The sequence below is a fragment of the Saimiri boliviensis genome (assembly GCF_048565385.1).
Source record: "Saimiri boliviensis isolate mSaiBol1 chromosome 16 unlocalized genomic scaffold, mSaiBol1.pri SUPER_16_unloc_1, whole genome shotgun sequence".
Taxonomy (NCBI): Eukaryota; Metazoa; Chordata; class Mammalia; order Primates; family Cebidae; genus Saimiri; species Saimiri boliviensis.
Genome location: NW_027412499.1, coordinates 127,164 through 152,026, shown reverse-complemented (window position 1 = coordinate 152,026; position 24,863 = coordinate 127,164). Strand labels below are relative to the sequence as shown.

Here is a 24,863-nt window from a genome sequence, read left to right as displayed (position 1 = left end):
TGCTTGAACCCAGGAGGAGGAGGTTGCAGTGAGCCGAGATTGTGCCATTGCACTCAAGCCTGGGTAAAAAGAGCGAAATTCGGTCTCCCCCCCGGAAAAAAAAAAAAAAAGAAGAAGAAGAAGAAACGTGTTTCTAACTCGCTGAATCTAAACAGATGCAACTTCCTAAAAGGAACCAAGGCACAGGAGATCAGTTTGTAAGAAGCAGGTCTTCTGTGTTTTAAACGCATTCTTACTGCTAACTCTTACATACCACTATGGGGCTATAATTCACTGTTGCTACATTCTACAAAGAAAGGGTTTCTGAACTGGTGAAATACAAATCAGTTTAACTCTGTAAGTTGAATGCACACATTGACAACCATTCTGCTGGATAGCTCTGTTTTTGTTTTAGAGCCAGATATTTTTCTTTAAATCCTGTACTCCCATCCACTCTGGAATGTCCAAACCTAGCTTTTAGAAGAAATGTGTTTCTAACTGGCTGAATCTAAACATAGTTGCAACTTCCTTAAAGGAACCAACACACAGCAGATCAGTTTCTAAGAAGCGGGTCTTTTGTGTTTTAAACGCATTCTTACTGCTAACTCTTATATGCCAGTATAGGGCTGGAAATGACTGTTTCTACATTCTACAAAGAAAGGGTTTCTGAACTGGTGAAATACAGATCAGTGTAACTCTGTCAGTTGAATGCACACATTGACAACCATTGTGCTAGATAGCTCCGTTTTTGTTTTAGAGCCAGACATTTCTCTTTACATCCTGTACTCCCATCCACTCTGGAATGTCCAAAGGCAGCTTTTAGAAGAAATGTGTTTCTAATTGCTGAATCTAAACATAGTTGCAACTTCCCAAAGGAACCAACACACAGCAGAGATCAGTTTGTAAAAACCCAGTCTTGTGTGTTTTAAATGCATTCTTTCCGCTAACTCTTATAAGCCAGTATAGGGCTGGAAATGACTGTTTCTACATTCTTGAAAGAAAGGGTTTCCGGCCGGGTTCGGTGGCTCAAGCCTGTAATCCCAGCACTTTGGGAGGCCCAGGCGGGTGCATCACGAGGTCGAGAGATCGAGACCATCCCAGGTCAACATGGTGAAACCCCGTCTCTACTAAAAATACAAGAAATTAGCTGGGCGTGGTGGCGTCTGCCTGTCATCCCAGCTACTCAGAAGGCTGAGGCTGGAGAATCGCCTGAACCCAGGAGGTGGAGGTTGCGGTGAGCTGATATCGCACCATGACACTCCAGCCTGGGTAACAAGAGCGAAACTCTGTCTCAAAAAATAAAAAATAAAAAATAAGTAAATAGAAAAGAAAGAGTTGGCCTCTTTTCAATTCCTGTTATGACCAAGTTGTTCCTTTGCTGACAGCCCACCTCGTCTGTCACCTCCCCTCAAGGAAAATACCATCACCCTCCCCCACCGTTATTCCAAGATCCACGGAAACCTTTGTATTCAATCGCATGCAAGGGGACCACTGTTCCCTGCCCTGCCAACTGGCAGTTACTGCTAAGTGTCAAAGACGACCAGACGTGGTGGCTCAGGCCTATAATCCCAGCACTTTGGGAGGCCGTGATGGGTGGATCACCTGAGGTCCGGAGTTCAAGAGCAGCCCGGTCAACATGGTGAAACCCCGTCTCTACTAATAATACAAAAATCAGCTGGGTGTGATGGCAGGTGCTTGTCATCCCATCTACTTGGGAGGCTGATGTGGGAGAATTGCTTGAACGTGGGAGGCAGAGGTTGTAGTGAGCCAAGATCAAGTCTCTGCAGCCTGGGCAACAGAGCAAGACTCTGTCTCATAAGGAAGGAAGGAAAGGAGGGAGGGAGGGAGGGAGGGAGGCAGGAAGGAAGGAAGGAAGGTCGGTCAGGGATGCTCTTTTACCCCTTACACAGGTGTTTTAGTACAGACTGAACATCGCTGATAAAAACAAATCTGAACTCTGAAACGCAACAAAGGGTGAAAACATTTTTTATGGTGTTTGAGACAGACTGTTGCTCTGTTGCCAGACTGGAGTGCAGTGGCACCATCTTGGCTCACTGCAATCTCCGACTCCCCGGTTCAAGAGATTGTCCTGCCTCAGCCACTCAAGTAGCTGTGATTATAGGCACGTGCCACCACGCCCAGCTGATTTTTGTAATTTTAGTAGAGACGGGGTTTCACCATGTCTACCAAGCTGGTGTTGAACTCCTGATCTTGTGATGTGCCCCCCTCGGCCCCCCAAAATTCTGAGATTACAGGCGTGAGCCATCGCATCGAGCCCAAAAGGTGAAAACATTTTGAGCACCAACGTGCCCTTTCGAGGAAAACGTTCACCGCATGGGTTCAAAATAATGGAAAGATTAAGACCTGGCAGCTGATAGTACAACAGCCTCAGCCTCCCGAGTAGCTGGGACTACAGGCACACACCACTGTGCCTGGCTTCAGAATGCATTTTTTAAATATATATATATATATATATATATATATATATATATATATATATATATAACCTTTTTTTTTGAGACGGAGTTTCGCTCTCGTTACCCAGGCTGGAGTGCAATGACGCGATCTAGGCTCACCGCAACCTCCACCTCCTGGGTTCAGGCGATTCTCCTGCCTCAGCCTCCCGAGTAGCTGGGATTACAGGCACGCGCCACCATGCCCAGCTCATTTTTTGTATTTTTAGTACAGATGGGGTTTCACTCTGTTGACCGGGATGGTCTCGATCTCTCGACCTCGTGATCCACCCGCCTCGGCCTCCCAAAGTGCTGGGATTACAGGCGTGAGCCACCGCGCCCGGCCTACAAAGCCATTTCTTATATTTTCAGAATTGTTTGAATGCAAGCCCTTCAGTTCTCTATGAACGTTGCACTTGGACCTGATGCCTTAATATCAGAAACGTTGCAAATCTGACAAAGCGTGATCACATTCTTGGAAAATCAGCTTGGGCTGTCACGGAGCGCTCTCTGGACACGGGGACAGAAGGCTTTGGCATGAGTTTCTGCTTTGTCCAGTTTTCCCAGACCTCAGAGTCCTCACATACAAAATGGGTTAATAGGTCCGGCGCGGTGACTCACGCCTCGAATCGTAGCACTTTGGAGGCCGAGGCGGGTGGATCGCTTGAGGCCAGGAGTTGGAGACCATCCCGGCCAACATGCAAAATCCCGTCTCTACTCGAAATGCAAAAAATGTAGCCGAGCGCAGAGCCATGCTGAGCATCCCAGCTACTCAGGCAGCTGAGACACGAGAATCTCCTGAACCCGGGAGGCAGAGCTTGCAGTGAGCCGAGCTGACGCCTCTGCAGCTGCGATGCAGCCTGGGCGACAGAGCAAGACCCTGCCTCAAAAAATAATCAACAAAGAAAGAAGTAAACAAATAAATAGGGGTAATAATCATGACAGTTGACACATTACGCATTAGTTCTAAGACTCAAGAAATTTGTTTACTAGATAACATACGTCAATGATAAGGCGCTGTACAAACACGTTCTTCTTCCACAATACCTGAAAACTACATTTCTTATATTGGAAAATCTGAGCGCTCTTCGAGCATTGCGCACTCAGTATAAAACATACTGTGCTCCCGGGAGTGGGGCTGTCTGTCCATCCCACCCTGCCTCCCGGTCCCCATTCCCAAGCCCGGCTCACCTACTCCGGTAAGGTACAAAATTTCAGTCCGGTGCAGCAGCCGCGCGCCGCGCCCCTCCCGGTTTCACTCCCAGCTCGCCTCCTCCCAGTTCCCAGCTTCCTCGCCCCTGCCTCCCGCTCCTTTCAAAGGATTCGGTGCCTTTGGCAATCCCCAGGCTCTCCTCAAAACCTGTTTTAGAGAGAGCTCACCACTCCCGATCATCCGTGGGTGGAATTTGCACCTATGATGTTTTTTCTCCCCCATGGCCCCAAACTGCTGACCTCTGGCCCACAGCATCTCATTAGATGGATGCGGAGGATTGAATGGGTTTGTACTTGAGGAAGTGCAAAAGCATTTCGTGGCAAAGAGAATGACAGTAGCCAAAACTAGAAGGAGGGTAAGAGCCGTGCTCGCTTCTGCTTATGACTTGGGGAAGGCTTGGATGGCGAAGGATGGCAAATGTGACCCCCTGGGCAAGGTAAACCCTAAGGGCATCTCGGTACAGATAAACGTGTCAGAGAATGGCTCATAATTCGAATGCGACAAATTGCTATCAATGTCTTCCATCCACTTTTAATCTATAAAAGTTCATCTTTTTTTCCTTTCTATACCAATACTATCATTGGTCCGATGTCATATTTCTATGGAATTTATTCTCATCAGTTTCAGAGACTTTCTTTATTTTTTTTATTTTTTATTTTTCTGTGAGACGGAGTTTCGCTCTCGTTGCCCAGGCTGGAGTGCAATGGCGCGATGTCGGCTCACCGCAACCTCCGCCTCCTGGGTTCGGGCAATTCTCCTGCCTCGGCCTCCTGAGTAGCTGGGATTACAGGCACGTGCCACCATGCCCAGCTGATTTTTTGTATTTTTAGTAGAGACGGGGTTTCACCATGTTGACCAGGATGGTCTCGATGTCTCGATCTCGTGATCCACCCGCCTCGGCCTCCCAAAGTGCTGGGATTACAGGCTTGAGCCACCACGCCCGGCTCTTTTTCCCTTTCTATACCAATACTATCATTGGTCCGACGTCATATTTCTATGGAATTTATTCTCATCAGTTTCAGAGACTCTGTGTGTGTGTGTGTGTGTGTGTGTGTGTGTGTGTGTGTGTGACGGAGTTTCGCTCTTGTTGCCCAGGCTGGAGTGCAGTAGCGCGATCTCGGCTCACCGCAACCTCCGCCTCCTGGGTTCAGGCAATTCTCCTGCCTCAGCCTCCCGAGTAGCTGGGATTACAGGCACGTGCCACCATGCCCAGCTGATTTTCTTTGTATTTTCGTAGAGACGGGGTTTCAACATGTTGACCAGGATGGTCTCGATGTCTCGATCTCGTGTTCCACCCGCCTCGGCCTCCCAAAGTGCTGGGATTACAGGCTTGAGCCACCGCACCCCGCCTCAGCGGTTTTAAGCACCAGCTATGACACCCGTGGCCACCCAGCGTCCCCTGTCCCTACTACTGGCACAGGCCCAGCCTACATGAACTCCCCCACACTGATGCTCCAGGCCTGGCTCCTGGATGGCCACCTCCTTTCTCCCTTCCAACATCTTCTTGCCTTGTGTCCGCTTCCTTCACATCTGTCTCCTACTTACTGCTTCCTTCTCTCAATCTGGATTTCCATTCCTGATGTGTTACGTCTCCCTCCATCTGTCTCAGCCCCTATGTCCCACCCGGGACAAGCGCTCTCGGTTGGCCTGGCGGAGAGCAGCTGAGCCTCTGGCGGGAGTGCATCGATGGTGGCAGTAGGCCCTGACTGCAGCCAGCCGCATGTTTGCAGGGACTCTGGTTGCCGCAAACACATGGCTGGGCCGAAGTGGGCATCGCCGGCACAAGAGCCCTCAGGAGTGGTCCCTTGGCCGACCCGTCCCAGCCACCCACCCAGCCTGCGCCTGAACTTGCCCTCCTCCCTCCTTTCTCGCCAGCCGCACGGCCGTTCGGGATGGGGTAAAATGACAAGTTTTTGTCTACTGTAAACAGTCAGTCCACACTGCCAACCCAGTTTTCAAAGCATCATAGCCTTCAAAGAGCTTTCTTCCTTCCCTCTTCTCAAGCCTGTAATTAAACTCCTGGTGGCAGAGTGGCAGAGGCAGGAGATGGGGAGAACGACTTGAGGAAGAAACAGCTCCTTAGCTGCCCTCGGAACCGAGGCAGCCCAGGAACGTGAGTGCCTTCAGCCCACAACCTTTCCGGGAGAATGCAGCAAGTCAATCATCTGACTCCAGCAACATCCTCTTCCTCCCCCCAAGATTCTGCCGTACGCGCCCGTACTGCTCGGATCTGTGGAGTGTGGGCCTCCACCCCGGCACCTGCCACCTTCACGTGAAGGCTCTGGCTTCAGCACACCAGCTCCACTCTCAAACCTAACCTCCGCCGAATTCTCAGCAGGATCGACCATTGGGTCCACGGAGGACTGAGACACGTGAGCAGCTCAGCCGATGGGCAAGGGTGACTCATTCATCCTACTCATGTGATGGAGCAAAGAAAGGCGTGTTTTCTCTTCCAGGTATGCTGTGTGCGCTCAAGTCTGAGATGCTCCCGATTCACACGGTTCCCACCGCAGGGAATCCCGTCAGCGCACGGAGGATCCACACCGGCGGCTGCCCCAGACGGGGCGGAGTAGGCTGCAGCGAAGCCTTGCGGCCCGATGACCGCGTCGCGGCCTCCTTTCGTCAGGACCCTCCCGACGTTCGTGCCGCACTTCTGCAGCTGCCGCCGGTACCTCCTCCTGGGCTGCTCGCCCGGCGCCGGCTCCTCCGGCGGCTCGGAGCGCTCGGGCAGGGGGGCGAGGCGCACCCTCCGCGCGCCCGCCGCGCTCGCCCCGCTCTCCCTCGCCGCCGCCGCCGCCTCGTCTCCCGACTCCAGGTGGCCCAGGATGGCGGCCGCCTCCTCGTCCCCCTCGGTCCGCCCTCGCCCTCGGGGCCCGCGGCGCAGGAGGCTGCTCTCCGCCTTGGATCGGAGCCCGGCTCCCACCGTCAGGATGCCGCGGACCCTCTGGCGAAGGTCCGAGCGCCAGGACGCCAACCTTTGCTCCCCGCCCGCTTCTCTGGCTCTGCGCGGACGGCGCGGGGGTTGGGGGAGTTGATACGTTTAAATAAATTAAGGCTCATGGATAAGATTGATTGTTACAACATACAGAGAAAAGCAGGGTCGGCATAACGCTGTGAGAGAGAGAGAGAGAGAGAGAGAGAGAGAGAGAGCGAGCGAGCGTGTGTGTGTGTGTGTGTGTGTGTGTATCTGCATGTATCTATACTACTGGTCAGAAGAGCAAATTGTACAACACATTAATCACATGTTATCACTACTTGGTGGAAGAACAGGTGGCTTTCATTTCATTTTACTTTTTAAAGTTTTCCTAGCTTTCTTCAAGGAGTATTTGTTACTTTGTTGGAGGATGAGTTTGAAGAAACCTCGTTTAAAATTGTTTATTGTAGTAAAAGACACATAGTATAAATTTTGCCATTCAAGCTATTTTTAAGTATACAATTTGGTGGGATTAATTATATTCATAATGTTGTTCGACCATCACCACGATTTATTTCTCAACTTTTTCATTTTCCCCAAGCAGAAACTCTGGACCGTGAAACAAGAACGCCTGATTGCCCCCAACCCCTCTATGGTCCTTGATGACCTCTAACCTACCTTCTGTCTCTATGAATTTGCTTCTTCTACATGTTTTACATAAGGATCATCATGCCACATTTTTTTCTTTGGTGTCTGGTTTATTACACCTGTCATGTTTTCTAGGTTCGTCCATGTTATAGCATGTATCAAAATTTTATTTTTAAAGGATGAATCCTATTCCATGATATGAATGTATCCTATTTTATTAATTTATTCACCTGCGGATGGGCATGTGAGTTTTTCTGCCTTTCAGCGATTGAATCATGCTAGAATGAGCACTGATGTATCGGTAGCTGAGTCCCTACTTTTAATTCTTTTAGGTGTATAGTTAGGAATCGAGTTTTTGCATCATATGATAATTCTACAATTACCTTTTTGAGAAACTTCTGCTTTTTATGAGAAAAAAATCCACTTTTAAAATTTCACTGTGATTCAGCTTTCAAGAATAGAGTGTAGAAAGGGGCAGGTTGATGTCAGCATCTATCGGTTGTAAAATTGAATGCCTCAAAATGTTCTCTGTTTTACACATACCCACACAAGCTAGAAACGTAGGCCAACTTATAGAAAATGTCAATATAGCCGGGCGCGGTGGCTCAAGCCTGTCATCCCAGCACTTTGGGAGGCCGAGGCGGGTGGATCACGAGGTCCAGAGATCGACAGAATCCCGGTCGACATGGTGAAACCCCGTCTCTATTAAAACTACAAAAATCTTAGCTGGGCATCGTGGCGCGTGCCTGTCATCCCAGCTACTCGGGAGGCTGAGGCGGGAGAATCGCCCGAACCCGGGAGACGGAGGTTGCGGTGAGCCGAGAGATCGTACCATTGCACTGCAGCCTGGGTAACGACAGCGAAACTCCGTCTCAGAAAAAAAAAAAAGGAAGAAAGCTCATGACCGTGGTATACGTTTCTAGACATAGGACCTATCACGGTGTGTTGCTGAGAGTGATTTCTAAGACGTGGCCACTGTATCGCTACTGGGCTGGGACGGCAGTGGTGTTCTCGTGGTGAGACGCCGCGTGGAGCCACGCGCAGTGTGTGGACTCCGATCTTAGCGGTCACATGTGGGTGCTCTGGGATTCGCCGAACTAGATTCCTGGCTGATTCACCAGAGGGTGGACTCTGGTGAACACGATTCAGAAATGCATACTAGGCCGGGCGCGGTGGCTCGAGCCTGTCATCCCAGCGACTCGGGAGGCTGAGGCAGGAGAATGGCCTGAACCCAGGAGGCGGAGGTTGCAGGTGAGCCGAGATCGCGCCATTGCACTCCAGGGTAACGAGAGCGAAACTCTGTCTCAAAAAAAAAAAAAAAAAAAAAAAAAACCACACACACACAGAAATGCATACTGGGCCGCCGGGCGCGGTGGCTCATGCCCGTCATCCCAGCGCTTTGGGAGACCGAGGTGGGTGGATCACATGAGGTCGAGAGTTCGAGACCAGCCGGGGCAACGTGGAGAAACCCCGTCTCTACTAAAAACACAAAATTCACCGGGCACGGTGGTTACGTGCCTGTCATCCCAAGCCACTCGGGAGGCTGAGGCGGGAGACTCGCGGGAACCCAGGAGGCGGAGGTTTCGGTGAGCCGAGATCGCACCGCTGCACTCCAGCCTGGGCAAGGAGAGCGAGCGAGAGCGGACGTTTGTGGGGGTGGGCGGAAGAAATGCAAACTTTGGGAGGGAAAACTTGACCCCGGGGCAGGAGGGAGCGTGCTGCCAGCTGTCTTCTTCTCTCCGTGAAATCCACGCTGTGGCCGGGAGCGTGGATTTCACGGACCTTCGTTTCCCTGTCACAGGTATTGCCACCCTGAGCTGGTGGGTCTGGAGTCCACTCGGAAACGCTATGGACTGGACTTCCATCGTAGATAGGGCCCGTCTCCACCCCTAGCGTCCGTCCACACGCCCCCGCCCCCGGTCTGCTCTCCCTCCTCTCTAGCGGAATTGAACTTCCCGATGAACCCGTGGGCGGGTGCCTAGGCCGTGTCCCCTGGGGGCTCTGCTCAACTAGGTGCAGGCGGGCATCCCCTGAGAGAACTCCCTGGGCCCGGAAACGACCTGGTCCGAGCGGGATCGGGCAGAGGCCGGCGACGCGGCATGCCTGAGCCGCCCTCTCCTGCCCCCCGCCCCCCGCCCCCCGCCCCCCGCCCCCCGCCTCCTCCACCTCCACCCGGACCCAGAGCGATCCACGGTTCCCGTCTTCTCCGTGTGACGCCTGCAAGCATCAGTTGTCTTCGGGCATCACCTAGCGGCCTCTGGGATGGAAAATCGAGGTGGCGCGGAGGGAGGTCTGCCCGACCGCTTCACGGAGCCCGGGGCAACCGGTTTCTCTTCCTCCCATCTGGGGGCGCGTCCCTCTCTCCGCTATTGCCTGAGGAACCTCCGCCCTGGCGGGGGCCCTGTTGTGCTTTTATCAGCACTTTGTGTTTGTTTGTTGGTGTCTTTCATGCACACAGACTCTTCGACTTGGGCTTTATGAGGAGTTGGTTTATTTTTGAAGCCCCCACCCCCACCCCTTTACTCCGAAGCGCTGACTTTGTGAGCTGGGCTCCCCCCAACACCGCGTGGAAACGTTCTGGAGCCAGCCGGGTGGGCCCCCATCATCTCTCCCCTCCCCCCACGCTTTACCGGCTGACATTTGCATCGGTGATCGCCAGGCCTCACCTCACTCGGTGGCCGCTCTTTTGGAAGATGGGGGGCTGGGGGTGGAGCAGGGTCTCACTTCCCCAGAGGCAGCTGCGGGCGATGGCACAGCCTTTGGTCCGCGTGGGCAAGCGGGTGGGCGGGCTGGACTGTAGCGGTGGGGTTTCTTTTCACCCGTTCACTCGTCAGGCCTCCCTCCCTCCCTCCCTCCCTCCCTCCCTAGGAGAGCTTCATCTTAGCTGGGTCTCAGTCACCTTTTATCATGATGTCTTCTTTTCTCCTTCTCCCGGCCAGCGTATTTGCAAAATGGGAAGGGCATCGTGGCTCCACCCTGGGCCGCAGTATTATTTGCCCAAAGTAGACATGCTATCTAAGAAGTCATGCTCTGCTCGCTGAAGATGACCGGAGTCGATGCCGGCCTCGGCACGGAATTCTAGGAAGGCGTACCTTTCCCTCGGGACGTGTCAGCTGCTGTCTTCCTCCTGAGGCTGACTAGCGCTTTTGTGGATTGCTCGAGGTAGACTGAGAGCCTGTTGATGTCAGCTGCACTTCATCATGTGATAACCTGTTTTTTGCCAGTTAAAACTAGCTGTCTCTTTCTCAGACTAAAAACTTGTTCAGGCTTTCTGGTAGCTTCCGGAGCTGGACAGACTCCATCTTAGTTTCTACATTTTCGTTATTTCCCCACCATGCCGAATGGAACCAGAGTATGTAACTGGGGCGGGCTGGCACTCGGGCACCTCCCGGAATGCATTTGTTGATAAGAGGCCATCTAGCACAATGGTGGTCAATGTGTGCATTCAACTGACAGAGGAAAACTGATGTGTGTTTGCGGCAGTTCGGAAATTTTTTCCTCGGACAATGTAGCAACAGTCATTTCCAGCCCTATAGTGGCATATAACAGATAGCAGTAAGAACGCGTCTAAGGGCCGGGCGCGGTGGCTCAAGCCTGTAATCCCAGCACTTTGGGAGGCCGAGGCGGTCGGATCACGAGGCCGAGACATCGAGACCATCCAGGCCAACACGGTGAAACCCCGTCTCTACTAAAAACACAAAAAATTAGCTGGGCATGGCGGCACGTGCCTGCAATCCCAGCTACTCAGCAGGCTGAGGCAGGAAAAATGCCTGAACCCAGGAGGCAGAGGTTATGGTGAGCCGAGATCCCGCCATTGCACTCCAGCCTGGGTAACAAGAGCGAAACTCCGTCTCAAAAAAAAAAAGAAAAGAAAAAAAGAAAAAGAAAAAAAAAAAAGAAAGAGTCATTTCCCGCCCTATAGTGGCATATTAGAGTTAGCAGTAAGAATGCGTTTAAAACACAGAAGACCCGCTTCTTACAAACTGATCTGCTGTGTGTTGGTGCCTTTCAGGAAGTTGCATCTATGTTTCGATTCAGCGAATTAGAAACACATTTCTTCTAAAAGGTGCATTTGGACATTCCACAGTGGATGGGGGTACAGGCTGTAGTGAGAATTATCAGGCTCTAAAACAAAAACGGAGCTGCCCAGCAGAATGGGTGTCAGTGTGTGCATTCCACTTCCAGAGGTGAAGGGATGTGTGTTTGCAGGAGTTCAGAAACCCTTTCTTTCTTTTCTTTTTTCTTTTCTTTTTTTTTTCTTTTTTGAGACAGAGTTTCTCTCTTGTTACCCAGGCTGGAGTGCAAAGGCGCGATCTCGGCTTACCGCAATCTCCGCCTCCTGGGTTCAGGCAATTCTCCTGCCTCAGCCTCCTGAGTAGCTGGGATTACAAGCACACGCCACCATGCCCAGCTAATTTTTTGTATTTTTAGTACAGACGGGGTTTCACCGTGTTGGCCTGGATGGTCTCGAACTCTTGGCCTCGTGATCCACCCGCCTCGCCTCCCAAAGTGCTGGGATTACAGGCTTGAGCCACCGCGCCCGGCCGGAAACCCTTTCTTTGGAGAATGTAGACACAGTCATTTCCAGCCCTATACTGCCATATAAGGGTTAGCAGTATGAATGCATTTAAGACACAGAAGACCCGCTTCTTAAAAACTGATCTGCTGTGTATTGGTTCCTTTAAGGAAGTTGCAACTATGTTTCGATTGAGCCAGTTAGAAACACATTTCTTCTAAAAGCTAGGTTTGGACATTCCGGAGTGGATGGCAGTACAGGATGTAAGGAAAAATCTCTGGCTCTAAAAGAAACACAGAGCTATCCAGCAGAATGGTTGTCAATGTGTGCATTCAACTTACAGAGTGAAACTGATTTGTATTTCACCAGTTCAGAAACCCTTTCATTGGAGAATGTAGCAACAGTGAACTATAGCCCCATAGTGGTATATAAGAGTTAGCAGTAAGAATGCATTTAAAACACAGAAGACCCGCTTCTTACAAACTGATCTCCTGTGTGTTGGTTCCTTTTAGGAAGTTGCATCTATATTTAGATTCAGCAAGTTAGAAACACGTTTCTTCTTCTTTTTATTTTTGGAGACAGAATTTCGCTCTTTTTACCCAGGCTGGAGTGCAATGGCACGATCTCGGCTCACCGCAACCTCCGCCTCCTGGGTTCAGGCGATTCTCCTGCCTCAGCCTCCTGAGTAGCTGGGATTACAGGCACGCACCAACATGCCCAGCTAATTTTTTGTATTTTTAGTAGAGACGGGGTTTCATCATGTTGACCAGGATGGTCTCGATCTCTCGACCTCGTCATCCACACGCCTCGGCCTCCCAAAGTGCTGGGATGACAGGCTTGAGCCACCGCGCCCGGCCAGAAACACGTTTCTTCTAAAGGCTGCTTTGGACATTCCAGAGCGGAAGGGAGTACAGGCTATTGTGAAAAATATCTGGTTCTAAAACACAAACGGAGCCATCTAGCAGAATGGTTGTTAATGTGTGCAATGAACTTACAGAGTTAAACTGATGTGTGTTTGCAGCAGTTCAGAAACCCTTTCTTTAGAGAATGTAGAAACAGTCATTTCCAGCCCTATGGTAGCATATAACAGCAGTAAGAATGCGTTGAAAACACAGAAGACCAGCTTCTTACACACTGATCTGCTGTGTGTTGGTTCCTTTTAGGAAGTTGCAACTATGTTTCGATTCAGCGAGTTACAAACACATTTCTTCTAAAAGGTGCCTTTGGACATTCCAGAGTGGATGGGAGTACAGGATGTAAAGAGAAATATCTGGCTTTAAAACAACAGAGTTACCCAGCGGAATGGTTGTCAATGTGTGCATTCAACTTCCAGAGTTTAACTCATTTGTAGTTCAGCAGTTCAGAAACCCTTTCTTTGGAGAATGTAGAAACTGTCATTTCCAGCCCTATAGTGGCATATAAGAGTTAGCAGTAAGAATGCGTTGAAAACACAGAAGACCCGCTTCTTACAAACTGATCTGCTGTGTGTTGGTTCCTTTTAGGAAGTTGCAACTATGTTTCGATTCAGCGACTTAGAAACACATTTCTTCTGAAAGGTGCCTTTGGACATTCCAGAGTGGATGGGAGTACAGGATGTAAAGAGACATATCTGGCTCTAAAACAAAAACGGAGCTATCCAGCAGAATGCTTGTCAATGTGTGCATTCAACTTACAGAGTGAAACTGATTTGTATTTCAGCAGTTCAGAAACCCTTTCTTTGTGGAATGTAGAAACATTCATTTCCAGCCCTATAGTGGCATATAAGAGTCAGCAGTAAAAATGCGTTTAAAACATAGAAGACCCGCTTCTTACAAACTGATCTGTTATGTGTTGGTTCCTTTTAGGAAGTTGAAGCTATGTTTCGATTCAGAGAGTTAGAAACCCGTTTCTTCTAAAAGCTGCCTTTGGACATTCCAGAGTGGATGGGAGTACAGGATGTAAAGAGAAATATCTGGCTCTAAAACAAAAACGGAGCTATCCAGCAGAATGCTTGTCAATGTGTGCATTCAACTTACAGAGTTAAACGACACCTTCGGGACAGATGAATACGGTGGGTCCAAGTTCGGAGGTGAGGCGGGTACTTTGCTAGAGCCGAGGACTTCAAGACCAGTCCAGGCATCAGGCTGCAGTGCATTCATCTGGCCAAGGCCCATGGCAGCCTCCACTTCCCGACCTCAGGCAATCCTCCCACCTCCGGCTCAAGAAAAGCTAGGACTACAGGCGCCTGCCGTCACGATGCCCGGCGAACTTTTTTTTTTTTTTTTTTTTTTTTTTTTTTTTTTTGAGACGGAGTTTCGCTCTTTTTACCCAGGCTGGAGTGCGATGGCGCCATCTCGGCTCACCGCAACCTCCGCCTCCCGGGTTCAAGCGATTCTCCTGCCTCAGCCTCCCGAGTAGCTGGGATTACAGGCATGCGCCACCATGCCCAGCTGATTTTTTGTACTTTTAGTAGAGACGGGGTTTCACCATGTTGACCGGGATGGTCTCGATCTCTCGACCTCGTGATCCACCCGCCTCGGCCTCCCAAAGTGCTGGGATGACAGGCTGGCGCCACCGCGCCCGGCTATATTGACATTTTCTATAAGTTGGCCTACGTTTCTAGCTTGTGTGGGTACGTGTAAAACAGAGAACATTTTGAGGCATTCCATTTTACAAACGATAGATGCTGACATCAGCCTGCCCCTTTCTACACAATATTCTTGAAAGTTGAATCACAATGAAATTTTAAAAGTGGATTTTTTTCTCGTAAAAAGCAGAAGTTTCTCAAAAAGTTAATTGTACAATTATCATATGATGCAAAAACTCTACTCCTAAGTATACACCTAAAAGAATTAAAAGTTGGGACTCAGATACCGATACATCGGTGCTCATTCTAGCGTGATTCAATAGCTGAAAAGCAGAAAAACCCACATGCCCATCCGCAGGTGAATCAATGAATGAAATAGGATACATTCATACCATGGAATAGGATTCATCCTTTAAAAATAAAATTTTGATACATGCTATAACATGGACGAACCTCGAAAACATGACGGGTGTCATAAACCAGACACAAAAGAAAAAAATGTGGCATGATGATCCTTATGTAAAACATCTAGAAGAAGCAAATTCATAGAGACAGAAGGTAGGTTAGAGGTCATCAAGGACCATAGAGGGGGTGGGGGCAATCAGGCCTTCTTGTTTCACGGTCCAGAGTTTCTGCTTGGGGAAAATGAAAAAGTTGAGAAATAAATCGTCGTGATGGTCGAACAACATTATGAATATAATTAATCCCACCAAATTGTATACTTAAAAATAGCTTGAATGGCAAAATTTATACTATGTGTCTTTCACTACAATAAACAATTTTAAACGAGGTTTCTCCAAACTCATCCTCCAATAAAGTAACAAATACTCCTTGAAGAAAGCTAGGAAAACTTTAAAAAGTAAAATGAAATGAAAGCCACCTGCTCTTCCACCAAGTAGTGATAACATGTGATTAATGTGTGGTACAATTTGCTCTTCTGACCAGTAGTATAGATACATGCAGATACACACACACACACACACACACACACACACACACACTCACTCTCACAGCGTTATGCCGACCCTGCTTTTCTCTGTATGTTGTAACAATCAATCTTATCCATGAGCCTTAATTTATTTAAACGTATCAACTCCCCCAACCCCCGCGCCGTCCGCGCAGAGCCAGAGAAGCGGGCGGGGAGCAAAGGTTGGCGTCCTGGCGCTCGGACCTTCGCCAGAGGGTCCGCGGCATCCTGACGGTGGGAGCCGGGCTCCGATCCAAGGCGGAGAGCAGCCTCCTGCGCCGCGGGCCCCGAGGGCGAGGGCGGACCGAGGGGGACGAGGAGGCGGCCGCCATCCTGGGCCACCTGGAGTCGGGAGACGAGGCGGCGGCGGCGGCGAGGGAGAGCGGGGCGAGCGCGGCGGGCGCGCGGAGGGTGCGCCTCGCCCCCCTGCCCGAGCGCTCCGAGCCGCCGGAGGAGCCGGCGCCGGGCGAGCAGCCCAGGAGGAGGTACCGGCGGCAGCTGCAGAAGTGCGGCACGAACGTCGGGAGGGTCCTGACGAAAGGAGGCCGCGACGCGGTCATCGGGCCGCAAGGCTTCGCTGCAGCCTACTCCGCCCCGTCTGGGGCAGCCGCCGGTGTGGATCCTCCGTGCGCTGACGGGATTCCCTGCGGTGGGAACCGTGTGAATCGGGAGCATCTCAGACTTGAGCGCACACAGCATACCTGGAAGAGAAAACACGCCTTTCTCTGCTCCATCACATGAGTAGGATGAATGAGTCACCCTTGCCCATCGGCTGAGCTGCTCACGTGTCTCAGTCCTCCGTGGACCCAATGGTCGATCCTGCTGAGAATTCGGCGGAGGTTAGGTTTGAGAGTGGAGCTGGTGTGCTGAAGCCAGAGCCTTCACGTGAAGGTGGCAGGTGCCGGGGTGGAGGCCCACACTCCACAGATCCGAGCAGTACGGGCGCGTACGGCAGAATCTTGGGGGGAGGAAGAGGATGTTGCTGGAGTCAGATGATTGACTTGCTGCATTCTCCCGGAAAGGTTGTGGGCTGAAGGCACTCACGTTCCTGGGCTGCCTCGGTTCCGAGGGCAGCTAAGGAGCTGTTTCTTCCTCAAGTCGTTCTCCCCATCTCCTGCCTCTGCCACTCTGCCACCAGGAGTTTAATTACAGGCTTGAGAAGAGGGAAGGAAGAAAGCTCTTTGAAGGCTATGATGCTTTGAAAACTGGGTTGGCAGTGTGGACTGACTGTTTAAAGTAGACAAAAACTTGTCATTTTACCCCATCCCGAACGGCCGTGCGGCTGGCGAGAAAGGAGGGAGGAGGGCAAGTTCAGGCGCAGGCTGGGTGGGTGGCTGGGACGGGTCAGCCAAGGGACCACTCCTGAGGGCTCTTGTGCCCGGCGTTGCCCACTTCGGCCCAGCCATGTGTTTGCGGCAAGCAGAGTCCCTGCAAACATGCGGCTGGCTGCAGTCAGGGCCTACTGCCACCATCGATGCACTCCCGCCAGAGGCTCAGCTGCTCTCCGCCGGGCCAACCGAGAGCGCTTGTCCCGGGTGGGACATAGGGGCTGAGACAGATGGAGGGAGACGTAACACATCAGGAATGGAAATCCAGATTGAGAGAAGGAAGCAGCAAGTAGGAGACAGATGTGAAGGAAGCGGACACAAGGCAAGAAGATGTTGGAAGGGAGAAAGGAGGTGGCCATCCAGGAGCCAGGCCTGGAGCATCAGTGTGGGGGAGTTCATGTAGGCTGGGCCTGTGCCAGTAGTAGGGACAGGGGACGCTGGGTGGCCACGGGTGTCATAGCTGGTGCTTAAAACCGCTGAGGCGGGGTGCGGTGGCTCAAGCCTGTAATCCCAGCACTTTGGGAGGCCGAGGCGGGTGGAACACGAGATCGAGACATCGAGACCATCCTGGTCAACATGTTGAAACCCCGTCTCTACGAAAATACAAAGAAAATCAGCTGGGCATGGTGGCATGTGCCTGTAATCCCAGCTACTCGGGAGGCTGAGGCAGGAGAATTGCCTGAACCCAGGAGGCGGAGGTTGCGGTGAGCCGAGATCGCGCTACTGCACTCCAGCCTGGGCAACAAGAGCGAAACTCCGTCACACACACACACACACACACACACACACACACACACACACAGAGTCTCTGAAACTGATGAGAATAAATTCCATAGAAATATGACGTCGGACCAATGATAGTATTGGTATAGAAAGGGAAAAAGAGCCGGGCGTGGTGGCTCAAGCCTGTAATCCCAGCACTTTGGGAGGCCGAGGCGGGTGGATCACGAGATCGAGACATCGAGACCATCCTGGTCAACATGGTGAAACCCCGTCTCTACTAAAAATACAAAAAATCAGCTGGGCATGGTGGCACGTGCCTGTAATCCCAGCTACTCAGGAGGCCGAGGCAGGAGAATTGCCCGAACCCAGGAGGCGGAGGTTGCGGTGAGCCGACATCGCGCCATTGCACTCCAGCCTGGGCAACGAGAGCGAAACTCCGTCTCACAGAAAAATAAAAAATAAAAAAAATAAAGAAAGTCTCTGAAACTGATGAGAATAAATTCCATAGAAATATGACATCGGACCAATGATAGTATTGGTATAGAAAGGAAAAAAAGATGAACTTTTATAGATTAAAAGTGGATGGAAGACATTGATAGCAATTTGTCGCATTCGAATTATGAGCCATTCTCTGACACGTTTATCTGTACCGAGATGCCCTTAGGGTTTACCTTGCCCAGGGGGTCACATTTGCCATCCTTCGCCATCCAAGCCTTCCCCAAGTCATAAGCAGAAGCGAGCACGGCTCTTACCCTCCTTCTAGTTTTGGCTACTGTCATTCTCTTTGCCACGAAATGCTTTTGCACTTCCTCAAGTACAAACCCATTCAATCCTCCGCATCCATCTAATGAGATGCTGTGGGCCAGAGGTCAGCAGTTTGGGGCCATGGGGGAGAAAAAACATCATAGGTGCAAATTCCACCCACGGATGATCGGGAGTGGTGAGCTCTCTCTAAAACAGGTTTTGAGGAGAGCCTGGGGATTGCCAAAGGCACCGAATCCTTTGAAAGGAGCGGGAGGCAGGGGCGAGGAAGCTGGGAACTGGGAGGAGGCGAGCTGGGAGTGAAACCGGGAGGGGCGCGGCGCGCGGCTGCTGCACCGGACTGAAATTTTGTACCTTACCGGAGTAGGTGAGCCGGGCTTGGGAATGGGGACCGGGAGGCAGGGTGGGATGGACAGACAGCCCCACTCCCGGGAGCACAGTATGTTTTATACTGAGTGCGCAATGCTCGAAGAGCGCTCAGATTTTCCAATATAAGAAATGTAGTTTTCAGGTATTGTGGAAGAAGAACGTGTTTGTACAGCGCCTTATCATTGACGTATGTTATCTAGTAAACAAATTTCTTGAGTCTTAGAACTAATGCGTAATGTGTCAACTGTCATGATTATTACCCCTATTTATTTGTTTACTTCTTTCTTTGTTGATTATTTTTTGAGGCAGGGTCTTGCTCTGTCGCCCAGGCTGCATCGCAGCTGCAGAGGCGTCAGCTCGGCTCACTGCAAGCTCTGCCTCCCGGGTTCAGGAGATTCTCGTGTCTCAGCTGCCTGAGTAGCTGGGATGCTCAGCATGGCTCTGCGCTCGGCTACATTTTTTGCATTTCGAGTAGAGACGGGATTTTGCCATGTTGGCCGGGATGGTCTCCAACTCCTGGCCTCAAGCGATCCACCCGCCTCGGCCTCCAAAGTGCTACGATTCGAGGCGTGAGTCACCGCGCCGGACCTATTAACCCATTTTGTGTGTCAGGACTCTGAGGTCTGGGAAAACTGGACAAAGCAGAAACTCATGCCAAAGCCTTCTGTCCCCGTGTCCGGAGAGCGCTCCGTGACAGCCCAAGCTGATTTTCCAAGAATGTGATCACGCTTTGTCAGATTTGCAACGTTTCTGATATTAAGACATCAGGTCAAAGTGCAACGTACATAAAGAACTGAAGGGCTTGCATTCAAACAATTCTTCTGAAAATATAAGAAATGGCTTTGTAGGCCGGGCGCGGTGGCTCACGCCTGTAATCCCAGCACTTTGGGAGGCCGAGGCGGGTGGATCATGAGGTCAAGAGATCGAGACCATCCCGGTCAACAGAGTGAAACCCCATCTGTACTAAAAATACAAAAAATGAGCTGGGCATGGTGGCGCGTGCCTGTAATCCCAGCTACTCGGGAGGCTGAGGCAGGAGAATCGCCTGAACCCGGGAGGTGGAGGTTGCGGTGAGCCGAGATCGCGCCATTGCACTCCAGCCTGGGTAATGAGAGCGAAACTCCGTCTCAAAAAAAAGATTATATATATATATATATATATATATATATATATATATATTAAAAATGCATTCTGGAGCCAGGCACAGTGGTGTGTGCCTGTAGTCCCAGCTACTCGGGAGGCTGAGGCTGTTGTACTATCAACTGCCAGGTCTTAATCTATTTTTTTGAACCTATGCAGTGAACGTTTTCCTCGAAAGGGCACGTTGGTGCTCAAAATGTTTTCACCTTTTGGGCTCGATGCGATGGCTCACGCCTGTAATCTCAGAATTTTGGGAGGCCGAGGGGGGCGCATCACAAGATCAGGAGTTCAAGACCAGCTTGGTAGACATGGTGAAACCCCGTCTCTACTAAAAATACAAAAATTAGCTGGGCGTTGTGGCACGTGCCTATAATCACAGCTACTTGGGAGGCTGAGGCAAGACAATCTCTTGAACCGGGGAGTCGGAGATTGCAGTGAGCCAAGATGGTGCCACTGCACTCCAGTCTGGCAACAGAGCAAGAGTCTGTCTCAGAAAACATAAAAAATGTTTTCACCCTTTGTTGCGTTTCAGAGTTCAGATTTGTTTTTATCAGCGATGTTCAGTCTATACTAAAATACCTGTGTAAGGGGTAAAAGAGCATCCCTGACCGACCTTCCTTCCTTCCTTCCTTCCTTCCTGCCTCCCTCCCTCCTTCCTTCCTTCCTTTTGCGACAGAGTCTTGCTCTGTTGCCCGGGCCGCAGAGACTTGATCTTGGCTCACTACAACCTCTGCCTCCCACGTTCAAGCAATTCTCCCACATCAGCCTCCCAAGTAGATGGGATGACAAGCACCTGCCATCACACCCAGCTGATTTTTGTATTTTTAGTAGAGACGGGGTTTCACCATGTTGACCGGGCTGCTCTTGAACTCCGGACCTCAGGTGATCCACCCATCACGGCCTCCCAAAGTGCTGGGATTATAGGCCTGAGCCACCACGCCTGGTCGTCTTTGACACTTAGTAGTAACTGCCAGTTGGCAGGGCAGGGAACAGTGGTCCCCTTCCATGTGATTCAATAGAACGTTTTCCATGGATCTTGGAATAACGGTGGAGGAGGGTGATGGTATTTTCCTTGAGGGGAGGTGACAGATGGGGTGGGCTGTCAGCAAAGGAACAACTTGGTCATAACAGGAATTGAAAAGAGGCCAACTCTTTCTTTTCTATTTACTTATTTTTTATTTTTAATTTTTTGAGACACAGTTTCGCTCTTGTTACCCAGGCTGGAGTGCAATGGCACGATCTCCGCTCCCCGCAACCTCCGCCTCCTGGGTTCAGGCGATTCTCCAGCCTCAGCCTCCTGAGTAGCTGGGATTACAGGCAAGTGCCACCATGCCCAGCTAATTTTTTGTATTTTTAGTAGAGACGGGGTTTCACCATGTTGACCAGGATGGTCTCGATATCTCGACCTCGTGATCCACCCGCCTGGGCCTCCCAAAGTGCTGGGATTACAGGCTTGAGCCACCGCGCCCGGCCAGAAACCCTTTCTTTGGAGAATGTAGAAACAGTCATTTCCAGCCCTATAGCGGCATATAAGAGTTAGCAGTAAGAATGCGTTTAAAACACAGAAGACCCGCTTCTTACAAACTGATCTGCTGTGTGTTGGTTCCTTTTAGGAAGTTGCAACTATGTTTAGATTCAGCGAGTTAGAAACATATTTCTTCTAAGAGGTGCCTTTGGACATTCCAGAGTGGATGGGAGTACAGGATGTAAAGAGAAATATCTGGCTCTAAAACAAAAACGGAGCTCTCCAGCAGAATGGTTGTCAATATGTGCATTCAACTTACAGAGTTAAACTGATTTCTATTTCACCAGTTCAGAAACTCTTTCTTTGCAGAATGTAGCAACAGTGAATTATAGCCCCATAGTGGTATATAAGAGTTAGCAGTATGAATGCGTTTAAAACACAGAAGACCCGCTTCTTACAAACTGATCTGCTGTGTGTTGGTTCCTTTAAGGAAGTTGCAACTATGTTTCGATTGAGCCAGTTAGAAACACATTTCTTCTAAAAGCTAGGTTTGGACATTCCGGAGTGGATGGGAGTACAGGATGTAAAGAGAAATATCTGGCTCTAAAAGAAAAACGGAGCTAACCAGCAGAATGGTTGTCAATGTGTGCATTCAACTTACAGAGTGAAACTGATTTGTATTTCACCAGTTCAGAAACCCTTTCTTTGGAGAATGTAGCAACAGTGAATTATAGCCCCATAGTGGTATATAAGAGTTAGCAGTAAGAATGCCTTTAAAACACAGAAGAGGCCGGGCGTGGTGGCTCAATCCTGTAATCCCAGCACTTTGGGAGGCCGAGGCGGGTGGATCACGAGGTCAAGAGATCGAGACCATCCTAGTCAACAAGGTGAAACCCCGTCTCTACTAAAAAAATACAAAAAAAATTAGCTGGGCATGGTGGCGTGTGCCTGTAATCCCAGCTACTCAGGAGGCTGAGGCAGGAGAATTGCCTGAACCCAGGAGGCGGAGGTTGCGGTGAGCCGAGATCGCGCCATTGCACTCCAGCCTGGGTAACAAGAGGGAAACTCCGCCTCAAAAAAAAAAAAAAAAAAAAAAAAAAAAAAACACAGAAGACCCGCTTCTTACAAACTCATCTCCTGTGTGTTGGTTCCTTTTAGGAAGTTGCATCTATATTTAGATTCGGCAAGTTAGAAACACGTTTCTTCTTCTTTTTTTTTTTTTTTTTTTTTTTTTTTTTTTGGAGACAGAACTTCGCTCTTTTTCCCAGGCTGGACTGCAATGGCACAATCTCGGCTCACCGCAACATCCGCCTCCTGGGTTCAGGCGATTCTCCTGCCTCAGCCTCCTGAGTAGCTGGGATTACAGGCACGCACCAACATGCCCAGCTAATTTTTTGTATTTTTAGTAGAGACGGGGTTTCATCATGTTGACCAGGATGGTCTCGATCTCTCGACCTCGTCATCCACACGCCTCGGCCTCCCAAAGTGCTGGGATTACAGGCTTGAGCCACCGCACCCGGCCAGAAACACGTTTCTTCTAAAGGCTGCTTTGGACCTTCCAGAGTGGATGGGAGTACAGGCTGTTGTGAAAAATATCTGGTTCTAAAACAGAAACGGAGCCATCTAGCAGAATGGTTGTTAATGTGTGCAATGAACTTACAGAGTTAAACTGATGTGTGTTTGCAGCAGTTCAGAAACCCTTTCTTTAGAGAATGTAGAAACAGTCATTTCCAGCCCTATGGTAGCATATAACAGCAGTAAGAATGCGTTGAAAACACAGAAGATCAGCTTCTTACAAACTGATCTGCTGTGTGTTGGTTCCTTTTAGGAAGTTGCAACTATGTTTCGATTCAGAGCGTTAAAAACACATTTCTTCTAAAAGGTGCTTTAGGACATTCCAGAGTGGATGGGAGTACGGGATGTAAAGAGAAGTATCTGGCTCTAAAACAAAAACGGAGCTATCCAGCAGAATGGTTGTCAATGTGTGCATTCAACTTACAGAGTTAAACTGATGATGCCCTGATTTTGGGCATCATCGTGACCATTCTGATGATCATCATTCCAATCCTGATTCTGCAAGCCTATCAGTAGATCCAGAGGAATCACCCGGGCCAGGGGCTCTGCTCATGACCTGTTTGTCTCCCTGGTATCCAGATTCCATCGCTCGTCCTGTCCCCAGCCCATCCCGTATCAACCCTTGACCCTCACACACTTTTCTACAGTGGTTCAATAAAGTGCACGTGCTCCTGCAAAAAAAAATAAAATAAAAAAATAAAACTCAAAATAATAAATAAATAAAGAAGAGAAGCGTCACTGGGAAGTTTTTATTTTATTTTATTTTATTTTATTTTTTTAATCCATGCAACCGGTCTTATTTATGCATAATTGAGAAAACACAGGCCTAGAGAGGTTATGAAACTTGTCTACAGTTACACAGCTTGTCAAGGACACAGCCACGATTTGAAACCAGGCAACTTTGCTCTCGCGACATCAGTGGGTTGCCTTTTGGTAAATTCAGGACATGAGGAGCAGAGGAGGAGGGGCAGGGAAAGGGTGCAAGGTGGGGAGGCTCTGAGGGAGGCCGATGGGAGAGGACGGAAAGATCAGCCGATTGGCACTGGCTTGAGTCTGGCTGGCAGACCTAAGCCCAGGGGCCCTGGGTGCATATGGCCCCGGGAAGCACGCTCCCCATTCCCTTCCTGCTCCTTCCTTCTCAAGGGCCTCTGCCCATGGTTCCCCTGGAGAGCCAAGCGGGGGTCTGCCAGGCAGCGTGCGTGAACATGGCACGGGTGAGGGTGACTGGGGCATCTGCCCACCTGATGCACACAGACGTTGCACTTGTCACGGAAGCCCATCTCGTGGCCATCCTCGCCCTCAGGAGAGCGGCACACGTCGCAGACGACATCCTCATGACACTCGATGCCCAGCCCCTCCTGCGTCTCGATGGCCCTGGCCCTATTCTGGTGGCACAGGGTCTCCAGCTCCTCCTGCACACGTTCCAGCGTCAGCTCATCCAGCTCTGGCCTCTCCATCTCCTGCAGTTCTGAGTCGATGAGCTGCAGCCAGTAGGCGTCCATCTCGTCCGGGTCCTAGCGGCTGCCTCCTGGCCAATCCGGCCGGGAGCCCTCCCCGAGCGTGGGGCTGCTTGGGGATGCCCGGGCACGGGGGCCTTCCAGAGGTGGGAGGGTCCTCACCAGGGGCTCTGGGATGGCCTCTGCCCCGGCAGGCACCTGCACCCCTTTCTCCCATTCCTGTCGCCATGGGTCTGCCAGGATGCAGGAGTCATCCGGGCTGAGCTGGTGTGAGTCCGGGATCCTCATGGCTGTGATGACATCTGACCGGAAAACCTCCGAGGGCTTCTTTTCGTGCTGTCGGGGCCAACCCGACTTGGTGCTGCTGGGCAGGCTGGAGCATCTCGATGCGGCTGTAGATGTCGCGTGACGGTCAGTGGTGGCAGAGTTGTCACTGCCGATGGGGTCTTTTCGCCTCTTCTCTTCCGTCTTGCTTCGCGGTCCCCTCTGAGGGGCGCCGCTGCAGGGACCGGCGCGGGAAGGAGGCTCCCGAAGCCCGGAGCTCCCGGGGCCGGCGAGGGAGGGCGGGGGGCGCTCATCCATCCGGGGTCGCGGCCAGGGAGGCGGCGGGGCCCGTGGCATCCCCGCCGGGGACAGTCAACCCGCCAGACCTGAGCGGGTGCCACTAGGAGTGGGCGCAAAGTAACTCCATGGAAGCTACTCACCCCCCCCCCCAAAAAATAGCCTCCGACTGCGATGGCCCCGGTCGGCACCATTCACCAACCCCCTGTGTATGTTTCTCTTATTAT

At 50.8% G+C, this 24,863-nt stretch overlaps 2 pseudogenes; one reads left to right on the top strand and one right to left on the bottom strand.

The window, feature by feature from the left end:
- Positions 1 to 6,061: 6,061 nt before the first annotated feature.
- Positions 6,062 to 9,072, bottom strand: LOC141583155 (required for drug-induced death protein 1 pseudogene; annotated as a pseudogene).
- A 5,561-nt stretch (positions 9,073 to 14,633) lies between these two features.
- Positions 14,634 to 15,997, top strand: LOC141583154 (required for drug-induced death protein 1 pseudogene; annotated as a pseudogene).
- The last annotated feature ends 8,866 nt before the right edge of the window (positions 15,998 to 24,863 follow it).